The sequence below is a fragment of the Camelus ferus genome, chromosome 12 (genome assembly GCF_009834535.1).
Source record: "Camelus ferus isolate YT-003-E chromosome 12, BCGSAC_Cfer_1.0, whole genome shotgun sequence".
NCBI classification, from domain to species: domain Eukaryota; kingdom Metazoa; phylum Chordata; class Mammalia; order Artiodactyla; family Camelidae; genus Camelus; species Camelus ferus.
Window position 1 is genome coordinate 44021621 of NC_045707.1, and position 21196 is coordinate 44042816.

At 43.3% G+C, this 21196-nt stretch overlaps 1 long non-coding RNA gene and 2 pseudogenes across 1 annotated transcript in view; all 3 read left to right on the forward strand.

Annotated features, from left to right (window-relative positions):
- Positions 1-21196, forward strand: part of LOC116667712 — a 237469-nt gene that overhangs the window by 188792 nt on the left and 27481 nt on the right. The window contains exons 16-17 of the long non-coding RNA XR_004324713.1: positions 5583-5723; positions 17846-17932. This is a non-coding gene — a long non-coding RNA (uncharacterized LOC116667712). The remainder of the gene's footprint in view (positions 1-5582; positions 5724-17845; positions 17933-21196) is intronic.
- LOC102515855 lies at positions 7848-20772 on the forward strand (annotated as a pseudogene).
- Positions 15346-16133, forward strand: LOC102519574 (annotated as a pseudogene).

Consider the following 21196-nt stretch of genomic DNA (forward strand, 5'->3'; position numbering starts at 1 on the left):
TTTTTTAAATTTTAATTTTTTTTATTGAAGTATAGTCAGTTTACAGTGTTGTGTCAATTTCTGGTATATAGCACAATGTTTCAGTCATACATGAATATACATATATTTTTCATATTCTTTTTCACCGTAAGCTGCTACAAGATACCGAATATAGTTCCGTATGCTATACAGTATAAACTTGTCTATCTATACCGGTCAGTATCTGCAAATTTTGAACTCTCTATTTATTCCTTCCTACCCCCTTCCCCCTGGTAACCTTAAGTTTGTTTTCTATGTCTGTGAGTCTGTTTCTGTTTTATATATAAGTTCACTTGTCTTTTTTTTTTCTTAGATTCCACATGTGACTGACATCATATGGTATTTTTCTTTCTCTTTCTGGCTTACTTCATTTAGAATGACAATCTCCAGGGCCATCCATGTTACTGCACATGGCATTATTTTATCATTTTTTATGGCTGAGTAGTAGTCCATTGTATAAATATACCACAACTTCTTTATCCAGTCGCCTGTCCATGGACATTTAGATTGTTTCCATGTCTTGGCTATTGTAAATAGTACTGCTATGAACATTGGGGTGCAGGTGTCTTTTTGAATTAAGGATCCCTCTGGATATATGCCCAGGAATTGGGTTGCTGGATCATATGGTAAATCTATTTTTAGATTTTTGAGGAATCTCCATACTGTTTTCCACAGTGGCTGCACCAAACTATATTCCCACCAACAGTATAGGAGGGTTTCCTTTTCTCTACACCCTCTCCAGCATTTATTGTTTGTGAAATTTTGAATGGTGGCCATTCTGACTGGTGTGAGGTGATACCTCATTGTAGTTTTGATTTGTATTTCTCTGATAATTAGTGATATTGATCATTTTTTCATGTGCCTATTGGCCATTCATATATCTTCATTGGATAATTGATTGTTTAGGTCTTCTGCCCATTTTTGGATTGAGTTGTTTGTTTTTTTCTTATTAAGTCATATGAGCTGTTTATATATTCTGGAAATCAAGCCCTTGTCAGTCTCCTCTTTTGCAAATATTTTCTCCCATTACATAGGTTGTTGTTTTGTTTTGCTTATGGTTTCCTTTAATGTGCAAAAGCTTGTAAGTGTAGTTAGGTCCCATTTGTCTATTCTTGCTTTTATTTCTATTGCTTGGGTAGACTGCTCTAGGAGAACATTGCTGAGATGTATATGAGATAATGTTTTGCCTGTGTTTTCTTCTAGGAGATTTATAGTGTTTGGTCTTATGTTTAAGTTTTTAAGCCATTTTGAGTTTATTTTTGTGTATAGTGTGAGGGAGTATTCTAACTTCATTGATTTACATGCAGCTGTCCAGTTTTCCAAACACCATTTGCTGAAGAGTCTATCTTTATTCCATTGTATGTTCTTGCCTCCTTTGTCAAAGATTAATTGACCAAAAGTTTATGGGTTCATTTCTGGGCTCTCTGTTCTGTTCCATTGATCCATATGTCTGTTTTTGTACCAACACCATGCTATTTTGATTACTATAGCTCTGTAGTATTGTCTGAAGTCTGGGAGGGTTATTCCTCCAGCTTCATTCTTTTTCTTCTGTACTGTTTTGGCAATTCTGGGTCTTTTCTGATTCCATATAAATTTTAATATGATTTGTTCTAGTTCTGTGAAAAATGTCCTGGGTAATTTGATAGAGATTGCGTTAAATTTGTAGATTGCCAAGGCTGTTTGGCCATTTGAATAATATTGATTCTTACAATCCAGGGGCATGAGATATCTTTAAGTCTTCTTTAATTTCCTTAATCAATGTTTTGTAGTTCTCCATGTATAAGTCTTTCACCTCCTTGGTCAGATTTATTCCTAGGTATTTTATTACTTTGGGTGCTATTTTAAAAGGGATTGTTTCTTTACTTTCTTTTCAGAACAACATGTATTATCTCACAGAGTCTGTGAGTAAGGAATCTGGATGCAGTTTAGCTGTGCCCTCTGGCTCAGGACGTGGTACAAGCGGTAGTCAAAGTGTCAGCCTGAGCTGTAGTCACCTCAGGGCTCTACCAGGGAAGGAGCTGCTTCCAAGCTTACTCTCCTGCTTGTTGGCAGGATTCAGTTCCTTGCTAATCATTGGACTGAGGACCTCAGTTCCTCTCTAGCTATTGGCTGGAGGCCACCCTTAGTTCCTTGTCACTTGAGCCTCTGCAAAGAGCATCTCCCAACATGGCAGCTGGCTTCAGGAGAGCTTACTAGCAGGCAGTACCAGAGAGAGAATACAAGTAGGGCAGAAGTCACCATCTCTTTGTAAACTTATCTTGAAAGTAACATCCCGTCCTTGCTGCCATATTCTATTCATTACAATTAAGTCACTGTACTCAAGGGGAGGAGATCACACAAGGACATGAAAACCAGGAGGCGGAGGTAATAAGGGGCCATTTCAGAAGCTGCCAACCACATCCACATTCAATATAAATATGTGCCTACAGCATTTAGCTTTCTTCCAGTCCCCATCCCTTTCTTGCTCTTATGCTATTCAGGACTGATATAAAATACCTGAAACTCTTACTATCCATGCTGGAGCCTCTTCTGCACCCATCAGCTACAGTCAGGCTAACATTTCATTCCATCAGCTAAACCATCATGCCAAGGAGCTGTCCTGTGCTATTCCCCTTTAGATTTTGGAGAACTTTAAATGTCTGAGTATATTATAGCTCCAGATAAAAACACATTTATTGTTCGCACTGGAGAACAGAATTACAAACACTGCTAAAATACAGGCTTAATATTATCATTTTGCATTAGGTTTTTCTTTGTGAGCAAGAGTAGGTAATAATGGTCTTCTATTATGTGTGTCTTTATGCATTTTTTGGTTACATATGTTGGATGGCTTCTTACTTGTGGCAAAAACTCCAAAATCTCTGTATGTGGAAATAAATCTCCACCAAAAACAAGGATTTTATTCCAAGACGTTATTGGGTAGAAAGTAATGCTTCTGATAGAGGCATTTTGTTTGCTGGGTTTTCAGAGCAATGAAATGAAGGTTAATTTTGCTGCAACCTAAGCCAAAAATAATACTAACATTCCTTCCACGCATTGCTTCCCGCAGAATCACGCAATAATGCCCCTAGTCCTCACATCCTCCATGCTGTCTCATAGCCGACATTAACGGCCAGTCTGAGCTCAGATTAATGCCCGCTTCCAATTCCTAGGCCACCTCTAATAGTCTTTTTATGATGCTTGAGTCCTGCTGCAGCTCAAAAAACCAAGGAGTGAAGAGAAGTCAGCTCTGTAGTGTAAGGAAAAGCTTCTGAAACATCTTGACTCACCTGATGAGAGATTATTTTGAAAGAACAAGTAATTATAGCAATAAGCCAGTAGCGTCTTCACAAATCAGTCCCTCCATTGTCCCAGCCTAATTAGAGTAATTTGTGTTTAAGGTGATATTGATTTTGCATAATGATTTGCTCTTGTATGACACACACGACAACGTTCTCTTTACTTAACCTGGACAACAGTCTTGTTGGCTGATACGTAAATGCTCTTGCTCAGAAGTCAGCTCCTGGCATTGCAGACTCCAGGAGAGAAGAGTTCAAGCAGCTGTCGGTGGTGTTTTTGAAGACATAAATAAACCACAGAAGGAGCAGGGGGCCAGGAGAGGAAGGCCCCTATTTGTCTGACCTTGTTGGAGCCTGTGTGTGGTGGGACTCTGCTGCTCCATACAAATCAGTTCTGTGGGTTTTCCTCTTGGCCAGGGCCTCCTGTGCTCTCTGAATAACTCTGGCCCCTCCCGGGGACAGGTAAAATGAAAAAGTGTTTTTATTTACATTGGCTTAAGCCAAACCCCTCTGAACAAGCTCTTCCGGAGCTGAGCAGAGCAGGGCTCAGGCCTAGGTTGGCAGCCCATGCGCGGCTCCCGCCTCTTCCCCACTTCAGCGCTCTTTTGAAAGCCACCTTCTCACAAAAGACAGAGCTGATCTCTAGGGCCTGGGAAAATAGAAAATTCTCACACTGTGATGGGAAACACTGTCAAGACCCGAAACTCTATAGTGAAGCCTCAGACACCGGTGTGTAATCACAGATAAAGTGAGGGAGCCAGACTGTGCAGGAGACACAGCCACAGTGAAATTAAAAGAGACCGGTAGGGCGGAATTAAACATGATGGAGAAGTGACCGAGACCACTTCACTCTCCGGAGAGGGCTCAGCAGGTGTCCAGGTCCTTTATTAACTAGGGGGGATATTTTTCTGTTCTCAAATGGAGTCTTAGGATGGGTGCCTAAACTTTAGGCCCGATGCCCTGAGGTTTTTGCTCAGATCAGAATGTCCATTGACTTGTTTATGGAGAAGATGAAACGAAATGCAAAAGGTTGGTGTTCAACCAGATATAGACTCACGGGCAAAGAAAACAAACCATGGTTACCAAAGGGGAAAGAGCAGGGGATGGATTAATTAGGACTTTGAGATTAACAGATACATATACTATATACGAAAGAGAAACAACAAGGACCTACTGTGTAGCACAGGGAATTATATTCAATTTCTTATAATAACCTATCATGGAAAAGAATCTGAAATATACATGTATATGTATGTACATGTATAACTAAATCGCTTTGCTATACACCTGAAATTAACATTGTAAATCAACTACACTTCAATAAAAAAATTAAATTAAAAAAAGGTTACAGTTCTTATATTAATTGTTTCTGGTGTTCAGTTCTCCAGTTTTGATGGTGCTGCATTCCATCAAAGCTGTAGCTCCAAGAAAGCGCATTGCTTGAAATAATTGTAGTATTTTCTTTTAGGGATTCATATTTCTATTCCTCTTGAGAGATAGACAGTTTGCATCTACCCACCTATGAATTTATGGAGTTCTTATTACCAAATTACCTTGAAACTCAAAGGATAAGGATGATAAGGATGAGCTGTCCCTGCTAATGGTGTGGAAATGAGAAGCGTATTAGGTGGTACCTTACTTTTGGACAAATGCTCTTCAAATAGATATTGAATTATATAAAAAAAAGCAGTTCTCAAAAGCATATTAATATACATAACAATACACCACACAGTTAAGTGAGTTTTTGAGCTTTCAAATGTTCTGGGATTGCATCTTCCAACAGAAACTGCGATTTCATTAGCATTTAAGACCAGCCTTCCAGGGCTGTTTGCCAAAGGGATGAAAGCAGGAGAAAATAAAAGCAAACCTTCCACAGGCCCCTCAAAGGTGCTAATTAGTGATAGTTTTCCTCTATGGTCAGTGGCCCAGGATGCAGGACTTGTGACCATAGACCTAGTTCCATTATGCCTAGGAAAACAACCAACATGTTAAATTAAGTGAAAATTTCACTTTGTGGAGCTTTATGTTGACTAATGGCCTCCAAGCATAGAAAGAGTTATTATGCTCAGGGTTATGAGAAATTATTTTCTATGGAGGAAATTAGCGCCTGCCTAGGTAAGGTGAGGCTGAATTTTCCAACAGTGAGACTTTTTCCATGCAGAATAGATGAGCTGCAGAGGGAGGTTGGCGCAATAGTCTTGTGATAAAAATTAAAAGACTTTTTTTTGGTTTCTCCTTAAAGTGAATCCATACTAACTTACCTACTCTGAACTTTGAATTTTCCAGAGTAGACTCTTCAGTGAATCAGTCAATACCAGCAAGGACCACTTATTGAATATTCACATGTGCTGGCCTTTCTTACCTTATTTCATTCTCATCATAAGTCTGCGAGGAAGGCATTCTTATCCCACTTTTCAGACGGGCAAGGTAAGTGTCAGTGAGGTTGAGTCACTTCCCTAAACTCACACAAGTGAAATGGGAGAGAACTAGATTTAAACCCAAGCCTTTGACTTTATCAAACTCAAGTTCCTTATCTGTCTGAGAGAGGTATAAAGATCAGACTATGACCCCAGTGTTGCCCTGAAGTCTAGGCAGATCATGTTGTTTGAATAAGTAAAACCTCATGCAATGTTGCTGAGAAATTTACATCAGTTAATTAGGTAACTCTCCACTCCTCCTGATACTGCAAGAACGCAGCCCCAGGGTCCTCTCAAGCAGAACCGTTCATTCTGTAACTATTTACTGAGCACCTCGTATGTGCCAAATACTGTGCTAGTCACTGAACCTTGGAAAGAGAAGATTCTTGGCTGGTTTGCTCTCCCCCTTTGCCTGGGGCAGTGCTTCTGGGAAGAAGGTGGAGTGGTAGAGTCCAAGTTTATGTCTGAAACTGAAGGACTAAATAGGGTGTGAGGAAGGGGAAAGAGCTGTGCTATTGAAGACAGGAGTGGGGCTGGCTAAACTTGTAACTAACCTTTGAATTTTGAAAAGGGCAAATTTAGTTTTCTAGGCACAAGGTGTGTTGTGCATTGGGAGCACACTTCGTTCCAACTGATGATTCAGGGTGGAGGAGTAAAACACAGCCCCAGAAGTTTAGATCATGTTAGGGAGGGCAGCCCTCAGAAAGGGTCATTGAGGCAAACCCATGAGGGTCATTGGAAGCAACCATCAGGAATGAGATCCATGTGCTTTTTCAACTCAGCTCTGAGGACCAGGTCAGAAACAGATCCCTCAGCCAGTCAGCAGCAGCCTGACCCTATGTGACAAGCCTTGTTTGCATCTTACTAACTATATCACCAGGAGGAGTAAGAGAAGGTTCACAGATGGACACTCACCCCCAGAGTAGATTCCACAGTCAGCTTAGTCTAGCAGTGAATCCTAAGGTTGGTTCAAATGTGAAGAGTTGGAAGAAGGGACATGGATCAGAAGATATTAAAACCAAAGAAAGGGTCTTTAAGATGGGGCCTGAAACAAAGTGTGGAGGAAGCCTATTTGTCTTGGTGACACATGTGGAACATTGTGCTTCAGCCAGGTCTGTGTGTTTGGGTCTTGACCTACTTGTAGAGCTCAGTAAAGAAATGTGGTCTAAACAGAATTTCCTGTCACCCTTGAGCCTCTCAAAGATCACATAGCAGGCTGCTGTACATAATTCATGGAAACTGTTGTTAGTGACCTTAGTCATCACTTACTTTTCTAGTATCTTACAATATCTGGGAATTTTTAACCCATTTCCTCATTGTACCATTTCATCTCTCTTTGCGCCTTTATCCTAAGCTGTACGGCAGGTATGAATGGGCGACTGTGCTCCCTTCTCACCACACTCCTTCCCCTTCAACTCCTCGCCTGGCCTCAGAGGAGTGCACTTGGGTCAGGCCCACTTTGCTGCCATAAACCACCTCCTGGATTAAGTGTTTTCTACTCTACCCTACCCTTCAGATTCTGCAACATGGAAACCCTAAGAACCATCCTGATAATTTTTAGAACAGAGGAGAAAAGACTGACCATAAAACTGGAATTCTTTCAGGGAGAGAGTGGAAAGGGGACAAGCTGGGAACATCCACGAGTTAATCATTTTGTCCCTTTGTAATAGCATGCAAGCTAAGCCCCCAAACAGAAAAGGAGCCATTTGAGGTTACCTTTTTAGGTATTATTGACCCCAGGGACTCCCTGAACAGAGTAACTTATTAACTATTCCAGGAACTGTCTGTGGAGTCAATGGAACCATGTGACTTTCACCGCCAGGCCCTGTGGGAATATCACTGGCATCATGGCATGCCCCAGCTTGAGGCCATCACCATCAGAATGATCAGCTCTAGGATTCTTAGGTGACCAGTGTTGACATTCCCATGGTCTCTGACTTCACATGCTTGAAAACAAAGCCTAATGCCCATGAATGCACAGGAATCAGAAGTAATGGAGTCAGTAGGGAAGCTTTAGTGTGGTTATGCAGTAGGTGAGGTCATCACAGAAAAATGTGACCAATCACCAAGGAATAGTATCCTGCTTTTATCGACAAATGCTTTCCAGTTAAATGTTCATGACTCCCCTCTTTGCTACATCTACTGCAAGAATGAAGACCATTCTCAGCAATCAGACTGTCGACATTCCAGAAAATGTCAACATCACTCTGAAGGGACGCACAGTTACTGTGAAGGGCCCCAGAGGCACCCTGCAGAGGGACTTCAGTCACATCAAGGTAGAACTCAGTCTCCTTGGAAAGAAAAAGAAGAGGCTCTGGGTTGACAAGTGGTGGGGAAATAGAAAAGAACTGGCTACTGTTTGCACTATCCGTAGTCATGTACAGAACAGGATCAAGGGTGTTACACTGGGCTTCCGTCACAAGATGAGGTCTGTGTATGCTCACTTCCCCATTAACATTGTTATTCAGGAGAATGGTTCGCTTGTTGGAATCTGAAATTTCTTGGGTGAAAAATACATATGCAGGGTTCGGATGAGGCTGGGTGTTGCTTGTTCAGTATCTCAAGCTCAGAAAGATGAGTTAGTTCTTGAGGGAAATGACATTGAACTGGCATCAAATTCAGCTGCTTTGATTCAGCAAGCCACGACAATTAAAAACAAGGATATCAGAAAAATTTTGAATGGTATCTATGTTTCTGAAAAAGGAACAGTTCAGCAGGCTGAAGAATAATAATCTAAGTTGTCCAGGTACAGAAAGAGCAAGATACCAGATGACTCTTCAGATTCATTAATGATATCTTAAGGATACGATAAAAGCTGTGTTGATTGGGACTTTTTCTTAAACTGAAAAAAAAAATGTTCATGACTCACTATCAATGTAAGCATAATTAGATGATTATCTGCTCTCATCCTTGGTGAGAATGAAAGGAATCAGTGTTCAGAGCAGTGATACAACACACCATGCCAACCTCATCACTCTCATTACTTCTGCTTATTCTTTAACAATGACCTAACTGAACAAGAAGCATTCATGTAATGGTTTACTCAAGGTTCTATGGGTTCTCCAAAACTTATGTCTACTTAATACGGGCCCACTTCATCATGGCACCAGAGTGTGGTTGAGTAATATCAACCAGGGCAGATCTCTCCGAAATGAAAGCATGACTCTGTGCTCCAGCTCAAAAGGCAGAGATTGAAATGGTTTAAAAGCCATTCATTCATTTATTTGGCAAATATTTGGTAATGCCTGCTAGAAATATCATGCCCTGTGCTTGGCACATGAGATACAATGATGCGCAGATACACATGCCCTTAGCCCCGACAACTCCTCAAACTCAGAGTTTAGCCAGGAGGACTGACTGAGGGAGGAGTTACAGATGCTCTGATTATAGTCATATGGAGGTCAAAGGTCAGGCTTTACGGAGTTAATCTGAGGGCTCAGGAAGACTCCACGCCCCCACCCCAGGAAGCTCCACATAAGCTGAACCTTAAGTGGAGTCCATGAAGTGTGGGCAAGTGGCACCTTCCAGGCAGAAGTTCCCTGTGGGGAGGATTTTATTCTTTTCTAATGCTTCTGGGTGAGGAACACAGGCTTGTCAGCAAAAAGCAGGGAGCTTGGGGGAAATGGGTAACTCTTTCTCAGGGCAGCTGGGATGCATATTTCAAATGAAATCCTTGTCAATAAGCTTTCCTTTGTACTTTAATTAATGTGTGTGTTGAACATTTTCTGTCTTCTGCTCAGATCTATGTCCGTGTTCAACATTTCTGGACAGCTTCCAAAATGGTGATAGGCAGATTTCTGACAAAAGTAGTTGTTTGGGTTTTTTTTTTCCCTTCCTCTTCCATTAGCCATGGCCCCTTGCCATGTTGAGTCTCACAAATGGACACAAACCAATCAATCACCCTTAGAAAAATGTCAAAATTCCTCCTAACCTACTGTGAAATGAATACACTGACCTTAACCAAATGTAGAAATTATTTTTTTTAAATCTACCCCAGTGGGACCCCTGGCTGCCACACTTAGATTTCCACACGTTTCGGTGTGACGAGGCTGACATTGCTGAGAAGAACTTCTTGCTCCCCTTTTTTGTAAAGCTGGAAGCAGATTAAATGCACCCCCAAGTTTACTAATAAGAACTTAGTTATGCAGAGGCTCTGCCTTTCCAGGAGTGTAGGTAGGAAGAGCCATTATTCATCCAGAAGGAAGAAATAAGAGAGACGGATGGAACATAGTCAACAGGGAAGGAACGCGCATTTTCTATTGCTTTTAAGACAAACGAGTTTTCTCAATCTAGGGACCATCTAATACCCAACTACTTCACTCAGTGTCACCCTCTGGTTTATGCAGCACAGCCCTGGATAAGAGTAGAAGCCCTCAGACTGGCAGAAGTCCACTCAGGTCCTGGCTCTGTCATTTGCCAGCTCTGTGACCTTGAGCAGATCACTCAGTCTCTTTAACCCCCAAGCCCTTCATCTATAAAACAAGGACAATGATACTTACCTCCTGGAATGCTGCAGTGAACATCTCTTGTTTTCACCATTTCTACTCTTTCAGTCACAGAACTTTCGTTATCATTGGAGGAACACACGTTCCAATCTCCAGGCCTGTGGTTTTAGGGGATAACCTTGCCTCAGGCTCTTGGCAAAGGACATGAGATCTGGACCTGGACTCTCAGAGCCCTGCAGCCCCTCGCTGTGGTGCATTTTAAGAGAGGGAGAGGGAGGGAATGAGGGAGGGAGAAAGAGAGAGAGAGAAAGAAAAAGGGAGGGAGAAAGAGAAAGAAAAGAAAGGAAGAAGAAAAGAAAGAAAGAAAAAAAAGAAAAAGAAAGGGAAGAAAGGAAGAAAGAAGAAAAGAAGAAAAAGAAAGAAAAGACAGAAAGCCCGAACGAACGAAGAAGCTAGAAGACAAGCAAGAAAAAAGAACGAAAGAAGGAAAGGAAGAACGATACACCTTCGAAATTAATAAAGAAAGAAAAGAAAGAGAAAGAAGGAGGGAGGGAAGAAGGGAGGGAGGGAGGAAGAAGGAGAGGGGGAAGAGCAGGCAATGATACATTTTTAAAAGAGGTATGGTTGTCTTGGGCTCCTGGTCTCCTGGTTCTGTCATCCTTCCACACCCCAGAGTTGCCTTCTCCCCTGGATCCCCTGTTACTCTGTGTCTGTCACATTATGTCTGCCCTCCATCTCCTCTATAAAAGCCTAAAATAAAAAACCCTGAAACTCTTTGAGGGGGGAGCAGATAACTGATAATAGCTTAAAAATTTACACTTTTAATAGTGATTTTCATTTTAAAGGAGATCAAAACAAAAACAAAAGTAACATCTTTAGGTGTCAAAGAGGAAAGAGCTGTCACTTGTGGAGCCCCTACTGTATGCTGAGCATTTACATATCCTATGCAATCCTCGTAGCCACCTTGTAAGCTCGGTGCTATTGTACCCATTTTACAGATGGAGAAGCATGCTCAGAGAAGTTCAAAAACTTCCTCAAAGCTACTTAACTCAAAGAGCATGAATCTGGAAATGAACCCAGGTTTAACTGACTCTAAACCCATGTTTTTGATGAAGATTTTTCTTGGTGACTGTCACTAGCTGAGCATCGCAGTGACTGGCTGTGGAGACAGGAAACACAACCCAGAGGCCATTGACTTAACATCAGGATGACTTGGAGGCAGGACAGAGGGCAGCAGAGTGACAAAGTGCATTTTATTCAAGGAGATGAATTTTTAAATCTAATCACAGGAACCACCACAGCACTTTTTTTTTTTTTAACTTCAGTTAAACCGATTTTCTAAACTGCATACCAGCACCTAATCAGTTTGGTCCCTTTCTTTCTCTTTCCCTTTAATTTTATTTTAGCTTCGAGCCTTGTGTGGTTGGCTGTGGAGGGGGCGGGAAGAATTCTCTGTACTCTGCAGCTTCTTTTCTGCCGTTCTCTGCTTTTGCTCACATTGTAGTCTTAATTTGATCAGCAGTTATAAAAAGGGAACATTAATCCTGGGGAAAGGGACATTGTTCTTGGCCAGACAGTTTCGGTATTGCTTCTAAAGTGAAGGGTTTTGTGCTCGGATATGAGTTTGGCCCCTTGGGACGCTCCTTGATGTGAGAACAGAAAGAGGGACAAAGTTGCTAAAAATTGGAACAGATGACACCTGGTGCTGGGAAGGCCTGTCAGAGATCTTAGCAAATTCTATACCCCAGTGAGCCTCCGAGCAAGAGGGGCCCAGGAGATGCTGCTGGATGTGCAGTGGTCACAAGGGCATTGGTGATGGGGGCCAGAGGGGAGGGACGACAGAAGCGGGGACAGGGAGCATGAATTTCCCCATCACTATGGCAGTCCCGTCCCCTATGCTGAAGAGTGTAGGCCTAAGTCATTTCCTACGATTATGCTATCATTTATACAGCCCTTAGTAGATCCTAGGTACCTTCCTTAGTGTTTCATGTATCTAATTTTTATCCTTAGAGTAAACATAGAGGCAAGTATTATCATAACAGATGAAGACAATGAGAGTTAAGGCTTAAGCAATTTGCACAGGGCTTGGCATGCTCTCAGTCACCACATACACTGTCTCCTGAGTGTCTATTATGTACCAGGCCCTAGGCCAAGCCTCAAGGATATAGGCATGAATTTAAAAGGCTTACAGAACTCTCAGTCTAGTGGAAGAAATAGGTGAATGAACCAACTGTATGACATCAGTACTTAATACAGTGCCCAGCCCATGAGAGCCATGCCGTAATTATTGAAGGATGGATGGATGGAGGGATGACGGATGAATGGCTGGAATATAATGTAGTGTGATAGCTGCTCAAATAGAGGTAGGTGTGGGTGCTGTGGGAGCACAGAGACCAAGCCCATGTAAAATAGATGATGCTTGGGCTGAGTTTTGAGATAGGGTAGAAATTCACCTACCGTCGTATAAGATTGGCACTGTATTGTGATTTAACCATCACCCTGTTTCAGCAAAGCAGCTCTGAGCTTTCTCCTGTCATCTGAAAGCCAGAGGCTGCAATGCAAAAACTAGATCCCATCTTAGGTCTCCCTTCACTCTGCTTCCCAGGGCACTGCCAAGACTTTCTCTCACACTGGCTTTCTTCCTTCTCTCAAGTGTGGGTGGACAGCTGCCAGGGGTGACATGCATTGCCTGAGAACCAAGTATCTTCATTTCTTAGACAAAGGATCATTAGCCTTTTAAAAACAGAACATTAAGTTTCAGGTCCTCATAAATAATCATTACAAGAATCATAACAATAATTAGCAAAGCAACAATAACAAATCTTTCTGACATTATACAGCACTATACAAAGTATAGTGGTCCTTCCATGTACGTTGTCTGATGATGGATCCTAACAGCCCTGTAAGAGACACGGCGAGCAGTCCTTCCAACGTTTGGCACCGATGAGACTGATGCTCAGAAGAGATGAGATAAAGCACCTGTTGATCACCTCTGCGTGCTGCTTCAGTACTGCCAATTGAACCTCCTTATCTCAGTGAGACTCATGGTAGGGTGTGAGTAGGTATTTGTGTTCCCTCGTTTACCATTAAGTAAACTGAGGCTCAGGGAGGTTAAGCTACTTATCTGAGATCACCCAGCTAGTAAATGGGAAAGCTGGGACCAAAAGCCAAATTTTTATTATCCTCTTCACATTTCAATATCTTGCCTCTTCATTTCTCAAGAAATTCAGAGAAAAAGGACTAGTGACCAAGAATCCCAACCCCTTAGAGGGTTTTTTCGTAGGCTAGTACCATCTTTGCAGTCATTGGCCCACAGGCCACCTAAACGCACCCAGCTCTGGCTATGGACCACAGATGTCTAGGCCCGGGGTCAGCTCTTGGCAAAATTGAAGAGTATTCGAAGTTTCATGAAGTTTCTCTTCAATTTTCAAGACCATTCTTTCCCATCTTTTTTTTTTTTTTGACACTCCTTAACCCCATTTAATATTCTCTTTTTCTCTATTGCTGCCTTAAGTGTCTTAAATAATGTTTTGATTCTTAGGAATCAGGTATGTGTGTGTGATGGGAGGAGACTTTTAATGCTTTTTAGAATCATAGCACAGGCGAAAGGAGCAACTACTGCCGCTTGCTAGTTATAACGTAAGAACCATCCATGGCCAATCTGATTTCTTATCCTGAGAGCAGAAATACCTTGAAGGTGAGAAACTAGTTACAAGTATGCTCACAGCAAATGGACCCTTTGGCTGCATCAACCATGCAGAGCTGCAGCTCCCGAGAGCTGAGGCAAAGGGAAGCAGAGTGGGAACTCTGCGCTCAGAGATGCCTGGAGGCACTGGAGTGTCTCCTTCACCCCTGCAGTGACAATGGTATCACCCATTCCCAAGCGCAAGGGAAGCAATGCATCTGCCAACCTAGGGGAAGAAAAATGAGGAGTTATACCAAGGGAAGCTACAGGAAGCTGACAGATCTGGTCCAACAAGAATCCCGTGGGCAAAGGGAAGACCTCGGAGGGCTGGAGCAGGAGAGTAGCACACTCGGATTCGTGCTCTTGAAGTGCCTGTGGCTATAATATGCAGTTAGAATTCAGAGAACCAAGGGAGGAGTCAACTGCTGCAGTAGTTCAGATAAACAGTTATGGGAATATGAACCAAGGCAGCAGCAAGAGAGCCTGAAAGAATAGGAGCCTTAGAGATGGAGGGAGAGGGCCCTCAGCCCATCTAGAGTCCTAGGGGCAAGACTGAATGAAGGCACTCAGCTCGGGAGAATAATGGTGGAAACCACCCCCAGTTGGGAAGACAGAACCCAACTGGACTGACTCCCCCCCACAGCACACTGGAACCACTCCCCCCAATTGCCTGTGTTTGCAAGCAGGTCTGTGAATGATCTAGAGTGAAGCAGAAGGGAGGTCCCTGGCATTCAAACCAGTTTTCTTTGCTCTCTTGAACTGATGGTGTTAACACCTCTGCTCTCAAAGGACAACCAAGGGCATTTTCATGGCCATGGCTGGTCAGAACTTCTGATTTATGTCCTGTCAGGAAGATCTATTTCCCCAGTAATAGTCATGTTTCCACTGGCGATTTCCTTTCCCTGGGGACCTGAGATTGCAGCTAGCCCTGCAGCCTCCTGAGGTGTATCACCTAAGTGTTCCCCTGGAAATTTCTTCTGCAAATATTCTCAATCAAAACCCAACAAAGTGTCTGAGAGCTTGTACTACCATGAAGGCTGGGAATTGCACACTAAAATCATATTCCAGAATATTAAACAAAAGGCCAATTCCAGGCCCATTCTAATAATATAGATCTTTGGAATTACAATGGGCCTTAATCAACCAAAGACAGACAGGATAGTTGAATGAAGAACATTTTTGCATAATCTTGAGATACTTAGAAACACCAAGATATGTTAGATACACTAAGACTACATTGAGACCGAGGAGTAATCTGTGAAAAAAATTTTTTAATTTTTTGGGGGAGGATAGAAGAGAAGGAATTTGGCTTATTGATTTATTTTTAGAGGAGGTACTGGGGATTAAACCCAGGACCTCGTGCATGCTAAGCATGGACTTTACCACTTGAGCTATATCGCCCCCCCCCCCAAATTATCATTCAGAAAATGTCTTCCTTTTGAAAAATAAGATTTTGTAAAAACCCCATGTTATACTTTCTACAGCAGAATTTCACAAAAAGAGATGTCTATAAAAGCCAACCCTCCAAAGTGATGTTTTTCTTCACCAGAAAGTAACCTTTGAGTGGTATAGTAATTAGAGAACAGTCTATACACTGCTGTTACAAATATCCAACAATTACCCGAGCAAAATGCAAGCTTTATTTCGAGTGACATCAGGAGGCCATGGAGATGGAGGACGCGCTGGACTCAGGCAAGGACTGACATCGCGGCTCGGCCACCTGCGGGGTCAAGATGGGTCGCTGAGCCCACGGGGTCCCTCAAGCCGAGAATCATCTCAGCAGCGAGAATTCCTGTTCAACTAACTCTTAGCGGCAGGGACTCCGCCTCCCAAACACTGCGCTGGCAAGGAGGCAGGGCAGATGATCCATGAATGTTCCCAAGCCCGGAAGGAGGGCTTCTGGAGAGCTAGAAGATCACTGCCTGAGACAGCCATGAGCATGGATCAGATGACAGAGGAGATACTCCTGTTATTCAGGATTCTGGGGAAACACAAGAGGAAGGCTCTGTTTTGTTTTGGCAGCCCCTCCCAGCATCCAGGTAAACCGGACGATTACCTACCATGACCTGGACAACAACCTCAGGAAGTACGTAGCCTTTCAGACCTCGGATGGGGAGAGGCACCTGACGGTCCTCACCAGAGTCCTTGCGCCAGAGCACGAAGTTCCAGAGGAGGATGGCAGCTGGGGCCTGGACATCTGTACGCTGAGGTGTCCTCAGAGCTCCTCACCGAGTGGCACCTGCTGCAGACAGACAAGGGGGGACCCTGTGGGACGGCCCTGCACACCTGAACCCCTGGGGGCCACAGATGCTCTCCCTACGTACATGGAATCACCTATGCTTTGGACTCGAGCAAAGTGCTATAAACCTAAAACTAAGGAAGCTTGCAAGCAGCTTAGAATTTCTGAATGGACTATTTTGTAATAAAAATATTTATTTTCAAAAAAAAAAAAAAAGAAAAGCTTTATTTCTCCCTAGAGTATACATCCAAGCTAGTGGATGATCCAGTTATCATTTAGAGAAGGGATTTCTTCTGATTTGTTACCTCTCATTCCCTCGGATGCTGTTGACCAACACGGTTGAAGCATTACTTTTGTGTTTCAGCTCATAGAGAGACAGAAGGAGGATCGGGAAGCAAGCAAATTGTTTCCCTGAGGATGAGACCTAGAGGTTGTTCACATCATTTCTGTTCACATTCCTGTCAGCTAGAACGCACTTCTGTGGCCATATGTAGTTGCTGCTGGGGAGCTGGGGAATGTGGTTGCTAATTGGGTAGCTATGGGCACCCCCTTAAAACAAAGGGTTACTGGGGAACAGTTAGCAATTTATACCAAAGGCTTTGTTCCTGAACCTCATCTGGCCAGCTTTCCCTTGGGCTCTGGCCATACTGAACGTCTTGAGATTCTGGGCCAATCTTGAGATTCGCTGCATGTCTGATGTCTCGGCATCCATCTCTTCCGGGAGTACATGTGCTTCCCCTCTGTGGGGGAGGGGAATTTCCCCCTGTACTCCACTTGTGGCTGGACTTGTGTGCACAAGACAGATTAACAGGAGAAAAAAGACAAATTTTAATTCTTGTGCACAGGGGTCTCATAGAAATGAGACCTAAGAAGCGACCAAAGCAGGCAGTGTGTATGCTTTTAGACAAAGAAGCAACATATTTGTGAGGGATTGACAGGATGAAGAAACTCAGGTTCTGTGTGGTCAATTAGTGAAGAAGTCTGGGCTTGGGATAGTAAATTAAAGAAGTAACAGGTTTGTTTATGCAGGCTGCTGGGCCCTAGATTCCCATCTCTGGCAGTAAGGGTGACTTTCTACCTCCAGATGCTGGGAGTGCACCTTTCACGTGGGAAGTTTGTCTCCTGCTTTTGGGGAGAGAGAAAAGACGGTCAGAGTGATCCTCCTGCATTAGCTGTGTCTTAAGTAACTTCCATTCAGAATCATCAGTGTGTCATTGTGGCATGTTTGGGGGCAGCCCACCCTGAGTCCAACACCTCTCAGCCAGCGTTACTCTTGCTCACCTTCTAAACTTGACCTCAGACATTACTTCTTGCAGAGAACTTCCTCTGGACCCTTGATTCTCTCAGTGAGTGGAAGGTGTTTCTTTCAGAGACACCATCCTTAACACTATCATGTAATGTGCTGTAATTTCTGCATCTTCCTCCAGATCAGGAGTTTCTCCAGCCAGACCATACTTTAGATGGAGCCCTACTGCAAACCAGTTCAATGAGACTCTCTGGGGCTAGGGCCCAGGCATCAGAGTTTTCCTGCATTTCCCCAGTTGATCTAACGTGCAGTTAGAACTGAAAACCACAGAACTATGTTAGGGGCAGAAATTTCATCTCTGGACCATTCATACTTGAAATAGCAGCTGGCATTCTATTTGACATTCAATAAATGTGTAGTGAATGAACAAATGAATGAATGAAGAATGGCTTCCTGCCTATCAGTTACACTAGACCCCAACAAGAATTAACAATTCCTATCATTTTCTTGAACACAGAATATTAGCACCAGAAGGGACCTTCGAGATGATGCACATCCATCACGTCTGACAGATAAGGAAACTGCAATCCAGAAAACTCTCCTGGTAAGTTTACTGCAGAGCCAGGCCTCTGGGCCTCTGGATGCCCAGTTCACTGGCTATCACCATAGAAGTCACCTTGGTTTTACGTCCCTACCCACAGTTTTCAACACAGAAGAATTCTTCTTGCTTCCTCTCTTAGAGCAGGGCTGGGCTCTCGCTGCCAGAGCCCATGGAATCGAAATAGAAACGTTTACCATTCTCCAGGTTTGTGATGATTTCAGGGCTGTTATTCGTTATTTGGAACCTGCTCATTATACTGTTTTACTACATAATGAAGACAAATGCCTGCAGTTTAGCTACAGGTTTGGTTAGTGACAAGATGTATAATAATACAAGATAATAGGGCCAGGCCATTGCATTCTAATTAAATATTTTTGTCAGATTCTTCCCCTCATTAATCTTCGTGTATTCACCACACTTTATGGCTATTTTGCCTTCTACCTTGAGCCTACGTACACATGTAATTTTAAGAACGGATATAGTCTCCAGGCTTTTTATGAGAATTGGGCTTTCTCTTCTCTGTATCTGTTTACGTGCAGACGTGCTATTGAGTTTCAGAGGGAAGGCATCACACGTAACCCAGACAAGGCCTCTAATTGGTATGCTAGCCCACGCAAAGCTATCTGATTGCATTCAGTAACTGGCAGGCACAGAAAGCATTTTAAAGGGAAATAATACCTCCCTGTGAATCTGGGAATATCTATGTAAGAACGGAACAGTAAATACCGCCTTAATCTTAATGTCTCACATTATGCAACCTTTTCAAAAGGTGAGGTCTCTGATGCTCCAGCCCACCCCTCGGGACAGCGACGCTCTCATAAGGCTGTGATGGGCGTTGATGTCACATTTCTACCTGCTCGCGGAGGCCGAGAGTATGAGAGCGTCAGCATTTTCAGATCATCATTCTCTCTCATAAGCAAAAGTATTTACCTATTAAGAATGTCGGAGGCTGAGGTTCCACGGGCTATGTGGCTGCCAGCAACAGCTCCTCTCACATAGAGCTTTGATGGGGCAGTATTTAGGTCCTAATGGCCCTTAAAAGCTGCAAGGTGCAAATGTGAAGTGAGGAAATCCAGGCCTCCGTGGCCATTTGCAGAACGATCTTCACCAAGCTGCCGAGAGATTTGGCAGCTGATGAGGCATCTCCATCAAAATGTGCTCCCAGAAATGCCTTCCCCGTGATACTTGTTTCATTTAATGGTGATCATTCTCACCCTCCACCCCCCGCCCTTCCCACAACTAAAGATGATTACTCTGACAGCAAGCTGTGTTTCACCCATCATTTTCTGTCAATTTTCTTGCCTCTGGAAAGGATTCTGTTTGGGTTCTTAGATTAATTCTCTAGGCAAAACACTCGCCTCTTATTCTTGCCATTCCTGCTCCAAATAGATATCCTGGGAGTGTTAACAGCAAACAAAATTTAGACTATGATTTAAACGCAACACACCAATTACAAGTTTCAGGGGGGGGTAGACAAAGATTCAAGGCTAACTTTCCTCCAGAAATAACACACACTAGACGTGGAGCATTGCCTAGGATTCTGCAATACTCAGCTGCTGGTTAAGAGGCAAAATTGCTGCTCAACCTCCTATTCAGTAATTGAGATGGATCTCCCATCAGCGTCCAAGGCATTGGACATGCATACCTGATGGGCATTTACACCCAGGAGTGAAAAGAAGATAATAACCTCACAGCAGCCACACAACCATGAGCAAGTGGTGTTTACCAACTAGTTAGTAGTCACCCATCTCTGATGCCACTCAAGAAGCCCCCGGATGGCATTAAATATTTCTGAGGGCTAAATTCCTGGGACCAGGGGATTTCACAGACCCTTGTTTAAAGGCAGTGTTTTGTGGCTTTTCTTTCTAGCACTGAGCACATGTAACATCTATAAAGATGATGAATCCTCGGTGCCCAAGACTTCATCCCTCCTCAGCTGAGTGGGGGGGAAGCATCCTGACCTATGCAAAACATAGTGAGGGATGCAGGCAGATGTGACATTTAAAGGGACGAGGGAGAGGTCCGAAGGCAACAGAGACAGAATTCAGCCTCGTTTGGAAAAAGAAATCAGTTTCAATTGCAAAGCCCTCATCTCTTAATCAGGAGAGCTCTTAGGAGGGCACCTGCCTCTCATTCCTTGCCTTCCAAAGGCAATCAGTTTGGGGGGAATTGCCAACTCTGAGAAACTAGAAGGAAGACTTTTGTTGGTGATGGTGTTAGACCATGAGGCCTCAATCTAGACACATTAGTTAAAATGTGTTCATACATTAAGTGCTTAGTAGGGTAAATATGGGGATGTAGAGAGGAGCCAACAAAAACTGAAATATATTGATGAGGAAAGAACTCAGTGTGGATGGCATATAGAAATGTGACTGCAGAGCCAACCCCAACCTGGCCCTACCCTGTTGCTAACATGATACTGAGTTGTTTTTCGGAGACAATAGAATAAAACTGTATCACGTAGCCTAAACACACTCAGAGGAGAACATTTTGATCTGAAATAACACCTAGAACCAAAGTTTCTCCCCCTGCGGAACCAAGGGATGGAGACGCGACCAGAACCTGAAGGCCAGAACCCTTTCAGAAGCAAAAGGTCTGCTGTCTAGGAAGATGTGGAATTACTGTAAAGGGACCGGGTTCCAAATCCTCCAGTGCAGACCTGCCCCACCAACGCTTCCGAATACCAGCCCTCCTCTGCTAACTCATGAAAACTTGACAGAATCCCAGAGCGGGGAGACAGATTTGAGCCTGGCCTCCTCTCTCCTTGCAGGTTAAACTTGCAACAAAGCTCTTTTCTCAAAAGCCAGTGCCACAGTACTGGCTGCTATGGAGCATCGGAAGAGGGCCCTTTACTTGGTCCCATGGGGGCCTGGGACCGGCCACCCCAAAATACACCTCAATGGTTCAGTGATTATTTTGAATTAAAAGTTACTTAAGAAACAGCCGATGCAAGAGGCTCTGACCCTCCTCTCTGTCTCCCTGAAAGCAGGAAACAAATCTCCCAAGTGAAAGGGACCCTCCCTATACCGCGAAGTAGAAGACATCCTTATCCCAGAGTCAGGGAAGTCAGGGCGAAGACTGTAGAGAAGAAAGCTTGTTATTCTTTACTAATTTGCTACCCAAGCCCAGACTTTGCTTAAATTCCTTGCTAATTAAGCACCCAAGCCCATGTTTCTTTGTCCTGTCAATTCCTCTCAAATCCATTGTTTCTTTGTCTAAAAAAGTATAAAAGCTGCCTGCTTTGGCCACTTCCTAGATCCCATCTCT